The sequence below is a fragment of the Mobula birostris genome, chromosome 8, assembly GCF_030028105.1.
Source record: "Mobula birostris isolate sMobBir1 chromosome 8, sMobBir1.hap1, whole genome shotgun sequence".
In the NCBI taxonomy this organism is placed as follows: domain Eukaryota; kingdom Metazoa; phylum Chordata; class Chondrichthyes; order Myliobatiformes; family Myliobatidae; genus Mobula; species Mobula birostris.
Window position 1 is genome coordinate 30703867 of NC_092377.1, and position 13947 is coordinate 30717813.

The window sequence follows — 13947 nt, forward strand, 5'->3', positions numbered from 1 at the left end:
CGCTTGCCCTACCAAATTAAATCATAAAACAACACTTTCACTATCCTAAAATATATACACAAAATGATTTCTGATCGAAAGTTGAACCTTCAGAAACCCTAAAGTAGAAAATACTACGTGCTTCTAAACGCAACGAATTTTTGCACGCTTACGACGTTCTCATATAAACAAAAATATTAAAGTTTGTATCATTTTTCTTTTAAAAAAAAGCCCTGCTACGTTGTAAATAACTTCACACGCAAATATTTCCCAAATTTAAAAAAAACACGAAAGCAATGTAAAATGGGGACTGGTGAAAGCAGTCAAAAATCCACCCACTACACACGTTTCACATAAAAATAAGAAAGATTTTCGATGTGAATACAAAGTGCAAGCTCAGCCTGGCGACGTGAAACGTGGTGTGAACGCAAGCGCCCCGGTCGCAAAACTTACGTTCCATGATTCCCGGGAATCGAACGAAAGAAAAAGAAACCACTCGAAGCACGAGGGAACCCCGGTGACTGACACGGCTCTCATTATATTCACAGGCTAACTGCTCTTCCATTCGCTCGTGAGAGACCTAAAACCACATTCTGGGGGGAAAAAAATAAATATACTCACGATCTTCCGGCATGTAACACTGCAGCCCAGGGAACTGCTGCTTGTATTTCGAGTAATTTATTTATATTTGTTTTCCGAGTGTTCCGCTAACAGCTGCCTCTCATCCGAACCAAAAAGCGAGAGAAACTCCAAAGAACGCCACGAAATCCCCTGGCGTTGCCATGGTAACGTGCCGCCGCCTGGAACCCCTCCCCTGACAGCGGCAGATGGCCCCGCACCCGTCGCTTTGTGCGCCTGTACTGTATCCCAATAAGGCAGTTCCTCCTTCGCAGACGTGGGGCGTGCGAGATGCAGGCATGCGATTTTGCATTGACCAATAAATAATAACAATTTCAAGATCAATTATCTTTTATTTTTTATCTATGTAAAAAGGGACTGGTGGAAATAGGGTAATGTAATCTGCCGAAATGCAGTTGGCAGGATAGGCCAACCAATGATAACGTAGCCTCGGGGTTCCTCCGCGTCATTTTGGCGGTAAAGCGTTAAGGTTTTTTTGTGTGGAAATGATGATGACGAATCGGTTATTCAGAAACTGTAATGCGCTTAAGGGCTTTTAAAGAGACTTGTGTAGTTTCGGATAGGGTGGCATATTCAATTTTACATTTCACGACAGGGATCGAGTGTAATGGGAGTTCCTATCGATTAATATCACTTAAAATCTATCAGGGTGTATTTTCATGCATCTCAACGATTAAGGCACACGGGAAGATTGCACCCTGGGGATATTGCCATGTGAGTACGTGTTTATGGAGACAGCGAGTACCATATAGCGAAGTTAACTGGTCTTGCTAATATAGACATAATAAATCTCCGAGTCATTTTGGAGGGGTAGGGAACCAGCTTCTGTTAACATGCCAATGATTAATATTTGAAAGTGCGAAAGATCAGAGTTGGAGGACCTGTGAAGCAACAAAATTGATCGGAACGAACTACTATAAACGCCTCTGTGTATTTATAATTGCGTCGTATAAATTTGAATTATGAAGTGGCACAAATTGACAGTTCCCTTTCCATCGGTATTAATAAAATCACAATGTATATGTAAAAAGAATGATCCTGGTATCCCAACATTTGCTGAGTTTATTTCAGATTTCAAACATTTGCAGCTTATTTTCCAACCGAAAGGAGAAGTCTTGTACTTAAGCAGCAATTTTTAGATTTATGGATGCCCTGGAGTGTTTTGCAATTTGAACTTTGTAATACAGGAAAAATGGCAACCACTGTCTGCACATTGCTGGCAAAATGATAACGATTAAATAATGCATTCATTTTGATAACTGTTTTACCACAGCACCATTTTTGATCATTTAAGATAACAGACTGGGCCTCAACTTATCCTTGTCCTGTTATATCTGTGTTGATTAAAAGAAAAAAATAGGCTTGGATGTATAACAGGTGGCATTTATGTTGCCATCTGCTTTATACCCCCATGATTTGAACACACCTTACATTGAATTTATAATTTAGTTTATTATCTTGATTGCAAGTTATCAAACACTAAAATACTCAAATTTCAAAGTAATAGCGATTTATAAATGCAAACTTGTTTGAATTTTTTTTCTGCTTTTTGTTGTATATTTCATCTTCGTTTGAAATTAACAGAGTTATACTGATATATTGATAGCTCTCTGTTATGTCATCCAGGTGTCATTTTTCATAGCTGAATCCCAGGAGCTAACTACAGACAAGAAATGACAATGTTGTGGAGAAAGGAGGAGAATGGGACTAATTGAAAAGTGCTTTCAGGTTGCACAGATGCAGGGAAGAGCAGTTTCCATCTCTGCCATCACTTTATGATAACATTGGAGGTGAGCCTCAAACGGTCATATTGCTGAACTATGTATTCATAAGATGGCCATCAGGATTTGAGATTTGCCCCATCAGCTCTCATAATCTCATTCCGCATAAGATTTAGAATTTGCTTAAATATTTTAATAAAATTCTATTGATTTATTTTTATGTCCTATACTGTCCTGAATGAACGCACATTCTGTGGGTCAGTTATTTCAAATTCTGATCATGCCCTATTGAGCTGTTTAGTGTGCGGGATTCTGTATGTTACAAGGAGTGCAGAAGGCCTGTAGCTTTAATTGCTTAAAAATCTGCTTCATTCTCATCTCACTGACAGCCTGATACAATGAGCATTTCAAAACAGAAATAGAATGAGCTTTATTTTTCAGTGTCTGCAGTCAGGCTGAAGTGAGACACTGGTAGAAGTATATATAGCCTAGTTCATTTTAAGAGTCAGCTTGTTAATAAAATGCTGCTCCAAAAATGAAACCACTTTACTTTTTCACTCTTGTAGTTAATTTCACCTCCATTTTTCAGTTCAGACTTCAAAGTTCAATTTATTATCAGAGTGCATACGTGTCACCTCATACAGCCCTGAGACTCTTTATCTGTGGGCATACTTAGCAAATCTATATAACAGTAACTGTAAGCAGGATCAATAGACAACAATCTGTGCAAATGCAAACATAAATAAATAGCAATAAAAACGAGCACAAAATAACAAGACAAAGAGTCCTTAAAGTGAGACCACCGGTTATGGTAACACCAGGAGTAAAAAGTGTGGTTATCCCTTTTTGTTTAAGAGCCTGATGGTTGAGGTTCTTGAACCTGGTGGCATGAGTCCTGAGGCACCTGCACCTTCTACCTGATGGCAGCAGAGAGAAAACAGCATGGCCTCGGTGGTGAAGATCTTTGATAATGGATGCTGCTTTTCACGTGGACGTGCTCAATAATTAGGAAGGTTTTACCCGTTATGTACTGGACCAAATCCACTACCTTCTATAGGATTTTCTACTCAAAGGAATTGGTGTTCAAATACCTGGCCTTAATGCAGCCATTCAGCACACATTTGGCCACACATCTATAGAAGTTTGCCAAGGTTTTTGATGACATGGTGAATCTCTGCAGACTACTGAAGATGTAGCAGCACTGTTGTGCTTTCTTTGCGATTATATGATTTTAAGAGATTTGTTAAATTCCATGGTATAGCACATGAAGTTCACTCTGCCTGACGAAGCATTGTAGGAGAAAGGAGGTTCTTAAGGATCTCACTAGAATATAAATAACTTTCAAACATTTAAATTTGTATCAGCTTGGCCTATTGTAACTGGAGCACAGGAGGCTGAGGTGTATAAAATTATGAGAGGTTTAAAAAATTAATATGTGGAATTAACATCTTTGGTAGAGAGATGGAATTCGTTACCTGAAAGGATGTTATAGGTAGATAATCTCATCATCCTTAAAAAGAACTTGAGAAAATGATTTAATGGGTTATATTCCATGCCTTTGGAAAAAGGGCTCCAGTGCTGCCCAGAGTTGTGTTTTCCTTTTTTATTCTGAGTTGTAGAGTCATTTACACATTGTTCTTTGTGCTATTGAAACATAATTTCAGCAAAATATTAAATAAGTTTCTTTTGACTTTAAATGTGGAGACTTGCAGATGAACCAGGGTCTCTGAGCATTATGCCTTTTCAAGAATCTAACTAACTGGTGAAATCTTCCAATCATGCCAAAACATATTAGCATTTTTCTCCCAAGGTTCCATTGAAAAGCTGCCTGGAATCCACACTAATTTTTTAAACTCCTCATGCTGTGGTGTTCTACAGACAAGCATATAGGCAGCTTTTCAGAACAACCAAATCAGCACACAGAATAAGAGTTTAGGGGTGGCACACCTTGTAGCACTGCACCTCCACAGCTCCAGCCACCTGGGTCCAATTCAATCTTTGGTGCTACTTACACACAGTATCCTTACTGTGACTGCACAGGTTTCCCCAGAAGTTTCCATTTTCTTCCACATCCAAAAGTTGTGGGTGGTTAACTGGCCATTATAAGTGTCCCTAGTGTTTAGGTGAGTGAATGGGAATGAGGGAAAATAAAAATGGGATTAATGTAAGTAGGTGTTTGATGGTCAGGTTATGCTCTGTAGGCCAAAGAAGTACATCTCCGTGCTCTGGCTCTGTGGCTCTATAAATGTGATATTATTTCAATGGCTGGTCTTAGAGTCATGACCACTATTATTAACTCCCCCCCCACTTCCTAACAACTGTCAATTTAAAACAAATTTAATTAGTAATAGTGATATTTAATTAGTAATTTTCTTTTCAGGTATTTGCACAGTTTCTTATGGATATCCTAAGGGAAAACATCAGGGGAAATGTTAACAAAAACATCTTTTATCACTAAAGGAAAGTTATGGATTTTGAAAATCTGAAATAAAAACAGATTATACTGGAAACTCTTCAAGTCCAGCAGCATCTGTGGAAATGGAAATCACTTTCCACAAAACTGGGGAAGAGGGAGAGAAAAGTTAGTTTTAGGGAGTAGAGAAGAATGAAGAGGAGTGGTTAGAACAAGGTGAATGTTTCTGATAGGCTGAGACTAGATGACAATGTGACAGTTAAGCTGCAGTTAAAATCAGATTAAATTTCTTTGCATAATATTTTGCTTGGTGATAGGAAACAGGGCAGTCGGTGAGGATTGTCTTTCTGACTGTACCACAGGGATAGATGTTGGGACTTTTACTTGGGTGAAAGTGGAAGGTGGTTTGTAAAAGTGGTGGAGTCATGAACAGCAAAGAAGGTGATCTGAGGATACAGTACAATGTTTCAGCGATAAGGTTGGGTAGAGTGGTGGTGTATGAAAGTAAATCCATTCAAGTGTGAGGTAATGCATTTTAGGGTATCAAATTCTAGCAGGAAGTAGACAATAAATGCAGAGACCTTAGGAGTGTTGATGTACAGAGAGACCTTCGGATGCCAGTTCATTGTTCCCTGAAAGTGGCAACACAAGTGGATAGGGTAATGAAGAAGTCATTTTGATGCTTGCACTCATAGCCGAGGCACCCCGTCTGAGAATTGGGCCATCATTTTGCAGCTATATGAAATATTGGTTCCAAACCACACTTGGAGTATTATGTACAGCTCTGCTCACCACTCTGCAGGGAGTAGGAAACAATGCTAGAACGACAATCAGGAAATTTTGAAGGGAATGATCCCTCCATCATGTCTTGTGGTGGAATCTTACAGAAGTTGGTAGAAGTTGCAAAGGATGATCTATTGAATGTGGGGGCCAGTGTGATAAAGGAATGGACAGGAAGTTGTGCTTGTTACAGCAGAGACTTGGGAGTAGAGGTGTGGAAATAGATGGGATGCAATCAAGGGATCTAATCCAACATGTAAAGGGCAAGCTATAGTTCAGGAAGACTTTAATCAAATTCTCCAACTTCAGGTAACTTGCTTCTTTGTCTGCATTGGAAGTGGACATTTTTGCCATTCATCATTTTGGGTCATTTTTTTAGTGTGGCTGCTGGGCAAGTCCCACAGCCTTAACCATTTCCAACACATTACAAGGACAAGGAAGTTTAATCTGATTTTAACTGCTATTTAATACTGGGCCATCTGGTTTTACCCATCTCTACCCCATCATTTCTGCTATCTAAAGCCAACTTGTTTTCAGTCTTAAACTGTTCTGAAAAAAGGATCCTGGACCTACAACTTTAACTGTTTCTCTTTTCATCGATGCCACTTGACCCGCTTTGCATTTCTTGCTTTTATTTATCTCCACCTTTGTCAAGATCAGTGTGAGTTAGCCTGATGCAAAAGAATTCTACACATCAAAATTCAAGTATATGTATTATCAAAGTATGTATATGTTACCATAGATTAACTTGAGATTTATCTTCTAGCAGGTGTTTATGGGGAAAATAAATTAATTAAATTTTACAAGATACTATACAAGACCAACTGCAAATAAAAATAATGCCCAGAACATGTGTTGTAAAGAGTCTTTGAAAGTGAGTCTGTAGGTTGTGGAATTAGTTCACATATACTATGATTTAACTGTAATCTCCAGAAAATGGTTTTTAAATTCTTTCTGCATGATGTTGCTACAGTATCTTGCAGTGGGCACTTTTTAAATTCAAATTTGTATAACGTCACATTTTTTGATGACAGAGAAGAACATTTTTCCCATTAAGCTGAACCATTTAGCAAAGGTGGAAGGGCAGTGTGTTTACCAATTCTACAAGTAATGCTGAACCTCCTTATGTTCACAATTTACACTGTAGCTAATGATATAACTTTTAATCGAGTGGAAACATATTCTAATGCACACATTTATTTAACACAATGCTCCCTACCACAGAAATACGATTAAACCAGAACAACCTGGGGATGAGTACTTATTCAACATAATTTATGTGTTTTGATGTTTCGGAATTTAGTATTTATTGACGAGGACTGTTGTTAAACGGCTCTTTGGAGCAAGGATGAGATTTATTTTGCTTGTTACTTGTGCAAAATTATGAACTGACCTGAAAATGATACCCTTGTGCTGAAGGTCCAGTTACTACTCACCTGTTTGTTATAAATACATTGGTTAGACAATTTTAAAATCAATTACCAAAATGAAGTGCAACCTGTAATTTTAATTTTCAGTATCTTCTTTTAAAGATTATCTGACAAGTTCATGGTAAGATTAGTGAAAGCAGCTTTGTGAGACACTGTAATTGTCCAAGCGCTACAAAAACTAGTGGAATCTGCTTTTTGATGGCCTTAAACCCACAGGTTAGCCAGCCAGGCACATAAATAACAGCACAGATCTAACTGCTTTGTTATTTATCAGTAGGTTGATGAGATTTTTGACTACTTACTATTTGAATACATTTGAAAGTAGGAAATCTCGTTAGATTTTGATTTGTTTGAAGACTGGAGAATAGCAAGTGTTGTTCCTTTGTTTAGGGACAACAGGGACAAACCTAGGAAATTAAGCCTAACATCAGTGATACAGAAATTGGAGTAGTTTCTTAGGGACAGGATTTACTCACATTTGGAAAAGCGTGAATTTGTAGGTGAAAATTTGTATGGGGCAGGTTCTGTCTCACAACTGTGCTGAATTTTTTAGGAAGGTCATAAATATCATTGATGTTAGGGTTATGGATATTGTCTACGTGGACAACGTGGTGAAGCATTGGACAATAGACTGGTCCCAAAGATGAAGTCATGTGACAAGTTGGTAAATTGGATACAAAATAAGCCTGGTTATAGAAGACAGAAGGAAGGATTTTTCTCTGATTGGAGGTCTGTGACCTGTGGTATTCTGCAGGGACCAATGCGCCGACTTCTACTATTTTGTGATATCTGGTTCTGGGTGAAAATATAAATCGGCTGATTAGTAAATTTAGAATGACACAAAAATTGGTTAAGTTGAATACAGTGAAGAATGTTGTCAAAGGATACAGCAGAATGTAAATTAGTTTGAAATTTAGGTGAAGAAATGGCAGATGGAGTTTAATCCAGACAAATGTAAGGTAATGCATTTTGGAGGTTTAGTGGAAAAGGCAAGAATACATTAAATGGCAAGACCCTTGGGGAGCTTTGATGTAAAAAGAGATTTTGGATGCAAGTACATAAACCCCTGAAATTGGTAACGCAAACTGATAGGTTAGTTAAGAAGGTACATGGTCTGTTTGGCTTCATTGTTTGGGTCATTGAGTATAAAATTTGAAGTCATGTTGTAGATAACTTAAACTTTGGTTCAGCTGATTTGGTGTATTGTCTGCAATACAGGAAGGACATTGAGGCTTTGGAGAGGATGCAGAAGATGTTCACCAGGATGTTGCCTGGATTGAAGTGTATAAGAAGAGATGGAACAAACTTGGACTGGAGTGTCAGTGATTGAGTGGGGATATAATAGAAGTATGAGAAGAATAAATAGAGTAGATAAGAGTCCTTCTTCAAGAAGGGAAATGTAAAAAGTTGGAGAGCGAGAACATTCAAAAGAGATTTACAAGGGAAGTTTATTTTACCATGTTAGTGCCTGGAATGCAATAACAGATAACAGAGTGATAAAGACCATGTACAGACAAATGGGATTAGGTGGGTTGGCATTTTGGTCAGTGCAGGTGTGATGAGCCAGAGGGCCTGTTCCCATTCTGTACTGTTCTTTGTTCTAAAATAGGTGATAATGCTCAAAGCATTTGTGTGGCTTCACACCACACTAGCATCTTCAGGTGCCCAATTTAGCAGCAATTAAATTATGCAACTTTAATCAGATGTCTTTGCAGTTAAATGCGATATTAATAATCGTGCTTTTCATGCAATCATTTTCATAACTTCTAGGCAGAGGTGCTCCATCTTCTTGACCAAGTAGAGTCACCTAAAGCCTTTGATATAAACCTGCACATACAAAATGTCCATTAGACAAAAAGTTAACAATATCAAGTTGCCTAGAAGCTAGTGAAAAACACATCACCATATGATAAATCTGTCTTGTTAAAACTTTTTCCTCGCAACATATGTGGCACTTTACTTCTTTGTCATCAAAGTGATATTTGGCAAATGGGTTCACTTTTTTTCATATTTACCAGCAACAAAAATGAACACTAAAAGGGTGACTTAATTTACAAAAGCAAAAACATAACCGTGTAGACATTGCAGTAAGTTTTAATTATGTAGCAATTTGGAAGTCTTCTCTTGGCATAGTGCTTACAGTTGTTGGCGTAATTAATCGTGTCATGATGACTGGTTCTTCGCTTGTGAACATCAGGAGGGAAGAAGAGTCCTCAGAAGCGACGGCACGATCATTGGTAACGGCAGAGGCCAGTTCTGGATCTGCAGACTCTGGAGCAGTAGGGACACGGGAACAGCTGGGATGCAGGTGCTTGGATCCTTCCTTCGCCGCCTCCTCTCTCCAGCATTTGCTCTTCTGGATTCCTCAAATTTTTTAGCTGCTCCATGGATCAGCAGTCTCTGTGACAAGCCAACTGCTGCCACTTGTTGATATTTGTCCAAGAGAGCTGCTGCTTAAGTTGGTCTTTGTACCTCTTGCATAGGGCACCATGATCTCTCGTGCTCTGCAAGAGTACTCTGTAGAATACTGCTTTCGGTAACCTGAAGTTGTCCACGTGAGACACGTGGCCTGACCAGTAGAGCTGCTTGAGCAGCAAAGTGACTTGGAAGTTGAGTCTTCTATTGTAGACACCTGCCGGCTGATACCAATGTGGAGCAGAGGGAGAGCTGATGGAAACGCTCAAACAACCGGATTTGCCTGCGCTACAAGACCCAGGCTTTGGAGCGGTATGATAGTGTTGTGATGACGACAGCCTTGTACATCTGGCTTTTTGTGGACAGACGCTGCTGGTGGTTCTTCCACACACATTTCTGGAGGCACTGCTGACTCTGGCAATTCGATTGTCAAAGTCCCAAGTAAGCACCAAGTAAGTTTCCAGTAAGTTTCTTTTAATATGTTAATACATAGCTAGTATGCTGAGAATAGGTCCAGAGTTACTGGTATGTTCCTTGTGTGAGATGTGGGAGCACTGGGAGACCTCCAGTCTCCTTGATAACTACATATGCATGAACTGGAACTGCAGCTCAATGACCTTCAGCTCATACAGGAGAATGAAGAGGTGATAGATGGGAGCTTTCAGGGAGCTAGTCACCCCTAAGTTTTAGGAGGCAGATGCCTGGTTGACTGTCAGGAGAGGGAAAGGGAATAGGCAGCCAGTACGCAATACTCCTGTGGCCATTCCCCTCAATCACTTTGTATGCTTCTGGCAGGGAATGACCTACCAGGGAGCAGCTGCAGTTAGCAGGTCTCTGGCACTGAGTCTGGATCTGCAGCTTAGCAGGAAGGGGGAGAGAAAAACGAACTGTAGTGATAGGGGATTTGTTGCTTAGGAGAGCGGAAAGGAGATTCTATTGATGACAACGAGATTCCCAGATGGCTTGTTGTCTCCCAAGTGCCAGGGTGAGGGACATCTCGGATCATGTCCATGGCATTCTTAAATTGGAGATTGAGCATCCAGAGATCATGGTCCATGTCAGTACCAATGACATGGATAGGATGAGTAACGAGTTCCTGCAAAATGAATTCAGAGAATTGGATGCTAAGTTAAAGGCCAGACGTCCAGGGCTGTGATCTCAGGATTGGGACCCATGCCAGGTGCTAGTGAGGCCAGAAATAGGAAGATCATGCAATTTAACACGTGGTTAAGGAGTTGGTGCTGGAGGTGGCCGGGTGGGGGGGGGGGAGCGGCAGGGAAGATGGAACCTGTACACAAGAGATAGTTTGTACCTGAACAGGAGTGGGACAAATATGCTAGCAGGAAGGTTTGCTGTGCTGCCCTGCAGGGGTGGGGAGAGGGGTAAACTAAAGTCGCAGGGAGATGGAAACCAGAGTGTTGGAACAGATAGTGGAGTGGTTGTGGAGAAAGCTGTTCTGAAGCCTAAATACAAGGTCTGCAATCAAATGGTTGAGTATGGTGGGACTAATGTTCTAAGCTGCGTATATTTCAATGCAAGGAGTATTGTGGAAAGGTGTATGAGGTTGGGGCATGGATCAGCTCATGGAATTATGATATTGTAGTCTTTACTGAGATTTGGTTGTAGGAGAGGCAGGATTGGCAACTCAGTGTTCTGGGATTCAATTGTTTAAACGTGATAAAGCGGGTGGAGCTAAAGGAGGAGAGGTGGCATTACTAGGCAGGGAATATGTCAAGGCAGCGCTCCGTCAGGACAGACTGGAGAGCTTGTCTAATGAGGCTGTCTGGGTAGAAATGAGGAATAAGAAAGGTATGACCATGTTGGTTGGATATTATAGACCACCCAGAATTCTGCGAGATTTAGTGGAGGGAATTTGTAGCAAAATCACATGCTGTTGCAAGTAGGTGATTTTAACTTTCCACATATCGCCTGGGACTCCCATACTGTAAAAGGGTTGGATGAAAAAGGGTTTGTCAAGTGTGTTCAGGAAGCTTTCCTTAATCAGTACATAGAAGTCCCAACAAGAGAGAGTGTGATACCAGATCTCTTACTAGTGACTGAGGCAGGGCAGGTGACAGAAGTTTGTGTAGGGTAACACTTTGGATCTAGCGATCATAATGTCATTAGTTGGAAAATGGGCTGAAAAATGCAGATGGAATTTAATGCAAACTTGTACTTTGGGAGGACTGACCTGGGTAGGGTATACACAGTGATCAGTAGAGCACTGAGGAGTGTGGTAGAACAGAGGGATCTGGGAATACAGATCCATAATTCCTTGAAAGTGGCATCACAGGTAGATGGGGGTCATAAAAAAAGCATCTGGCACATTGGCCTTCATAAATCAATGTACTGAGTTTAGATTAGATTAGATTAGACTCAACTTTATTGTCATTGTGCCGAGTACAGATACAAAGCCAGTGAAATGCAGTTAGCATCTAACCATTAATGCAAAGAATAGTGTTATTTACAAAATAGCTGCAAATAAAAAGTAAGTGCTATAGCACACAAATATAAAAGTACTGAGACAGTACAACATGGGTGCAATACTGTTTAGAGCTGTGATGTGAGGTTCAGCAGGGTCACGGCCTCAGGGAAGAAGCTCTTCCTGTGCCTGCTGGTGCGGGAGCGGAGGCTCCTGTAGCGCCTACCGGATGGGAGGAGAGTAAAAAGTCCATGGTTAGGGTGAGATGCGTCCTTGATAATGCTTTTCGCCCTGCCCAGGCAACATTTATGGTAGATGTTCTCAATTGTGGGCAATTGGGTGCTGATAATCCGCTAGTGTAGGAGTTGGGATGCTATGTTAAGATTGTATAAGATGTTGGTGAGGCCTAATTTGAAGTATTGTGTGTAGTTTTGGTCACGTCCCGACAGAAAAGATGTAAATAAGATTGAACGAGCGCAGAGAAAATTTATTATGATGTTGCTGGGATTTGAGGACCTGAGTTATAGGGAGATGTTGAATAGGTTGGATCTTTATTCCCTAGAATGTAGAAGATTAAGGGGAGATTTACTAGAGGTATACAAAATTATAAGGGGTATAGGTAGGGTAAATGCATTCAGGCCTTTTCCACTGAGGTTGGGTGTGACTACAACTAGAGGTCATGGGCTAAGGATGAAAGGTGAAATGTTTAAGGGAAACATGAGAGGAAACTCCTTTGTTCTGAGGGTAGTAAGTGTGTGGAATGAGCTGCCAGTGGAAGTGGTGGATGCAGGGTAAATTTAGACATTTAAGAAAAATTTAGATAGGTACGCAGATGGTAGGTGTATGGAGGGCTATGGCACAGGTGCAGGTCAATGGGTTGAGGCAGATTAATGGTTTGGCACTGAACAGATGAGCTGAAGGGCCTGTTTCTATGCTGTAGTGTTTTATGACTAAAGGCAGTGTCCATTATTAAGGACCTCCATTACCCAGGGCATGCCCTTTTCTCACCGTTACCATCAGTAGGAGGTACAGAAGCCTGAAGGTACATACTCAGTGATTCAGGAAAGGCTTCTTCCCCTCTGCCATCCGGTTCCTAAATGGACATTGAACCCTTGAACACTACCTCAGTTTTATATATATTATTTATATTTTTGCACGATTTTTAATCTATTCAATATATGTATACTGTAATTTATTTATTATTATTTTGTTTTTTTCTTCTGTGTTATGTATCACATTGAACTGCGGCTGCTATGTTAACAAATTTCACGTCACGTGCCAGTGATAATAAACCTGATTCTGATACTTGAGTCACACAAGCTGGGAAAGTTGGGTTCTGACTTTCAATCTAAATTTTTGAGATTTAACCAGTACAAAATTAAGGTATAAAATTATTTTTTTATGTTAGGATTGGAAAAAATGTTAGTTTTTAAAATGCAAAAGTCTGTTAAGTCATATTGAAGCATATCCACTGTCAGTAGAGCAAGGTTTTCTGATTTGTTATCCTGGTCATTCCCTATTCCACTTCTTTTATGAGGCACTGATTTTGTTTCATCCACCACCTTTAAAGGCTTGGATTCCACATCAAATCACTCTCTGTTTTCAGTTAGTTCAGCACAGGTCTTGGATTAAACCAAGTACTAAACTACCTCCATTGTTCCATAGGTTATGTATTTACCCATAAACCATTGCAGTCCAATTATTTCATAATCTGTTGGAAATACTGCCCAGTTGATATACAAGCTGCAAATACAGTATATGGCCTGGATTTTATCAGTCTTGATGGCTGAGGACATGACAAGGGAACTGGTGGCGTAAAAATCTGCAGTTGTTCATGGGACGTTGTAACATTCATCAACTCACTTACTTTCTCATTATGAGCATTAAATTCTGTACATAAATTGTACAGACTTTTTAATCCCTTTTAAAATTTTGCTTCAGAAATAAGAACAGGAATAAGCCATCTGGCCCATCAAGCCTGCTCCGCCATTTGGCAAGATCATGGCTGATCTGGTCATGGACTCATCTCCACCTACCTGCCTTTTCCCCATAGCCCTTAATTCCCCTACTATGCAAAAATCTATCCAATCTTGTTCTAAATATATTTACTGAGGTAGCCTCCACTGCTTTATTGGGCAGAGAATTCCA

At 40.0% G+C, this 13947-nt stretch overlaps 1 protein-coding gene and 1 long non-coding RNA gene across 8 annotated transcripts in view; one reads left to right on the top strand and one right to left on the bottom strand.

Annotated features, from left to right (window-relative positions):
* The window catches only part of foxn2a (forkhead box N2a), a 64086-nt gene extending 63235 nt beyond the window's left edge, over positions 1 to 851 (bottom strand). For 5 of the 6 annotated variants that reach the window (XM_072264947.1, XM_072264946.1, XM_072264945.1 and 2 more), the window contains exon 1: positions 601 to 851. The gene's annotated coding sequence lies outside the window, so the exon portion shown is untranslated. Of the gene's footprint in view, positions 1 to 432; positions 449 to 600 lie in introns of those variants that run through there. The other variant, XM_072264943.1, reaches the window with a different exon arrangement.
* Positions 852 to 1131: 280 nt separating this feature from the next.
* Positions 1132 to 13947, top strand: part of LOC140201211 (uncharacterized) — a 57066-nt gene continuing 44250 nt past the window's right edge. For both annotated transcript variants that reach the window (XR_011886792.1, XR_011886791.1), the window contains exons 1-2: positions 1132 to 1332; positions 2245 to 2408. This is a non-coding gene — a long non-coding RNA (uncharacterized lncRNA). The remainder of the gene's footprint in view (positions 1333 to 2244; positions 2409 to 13947) is intronic.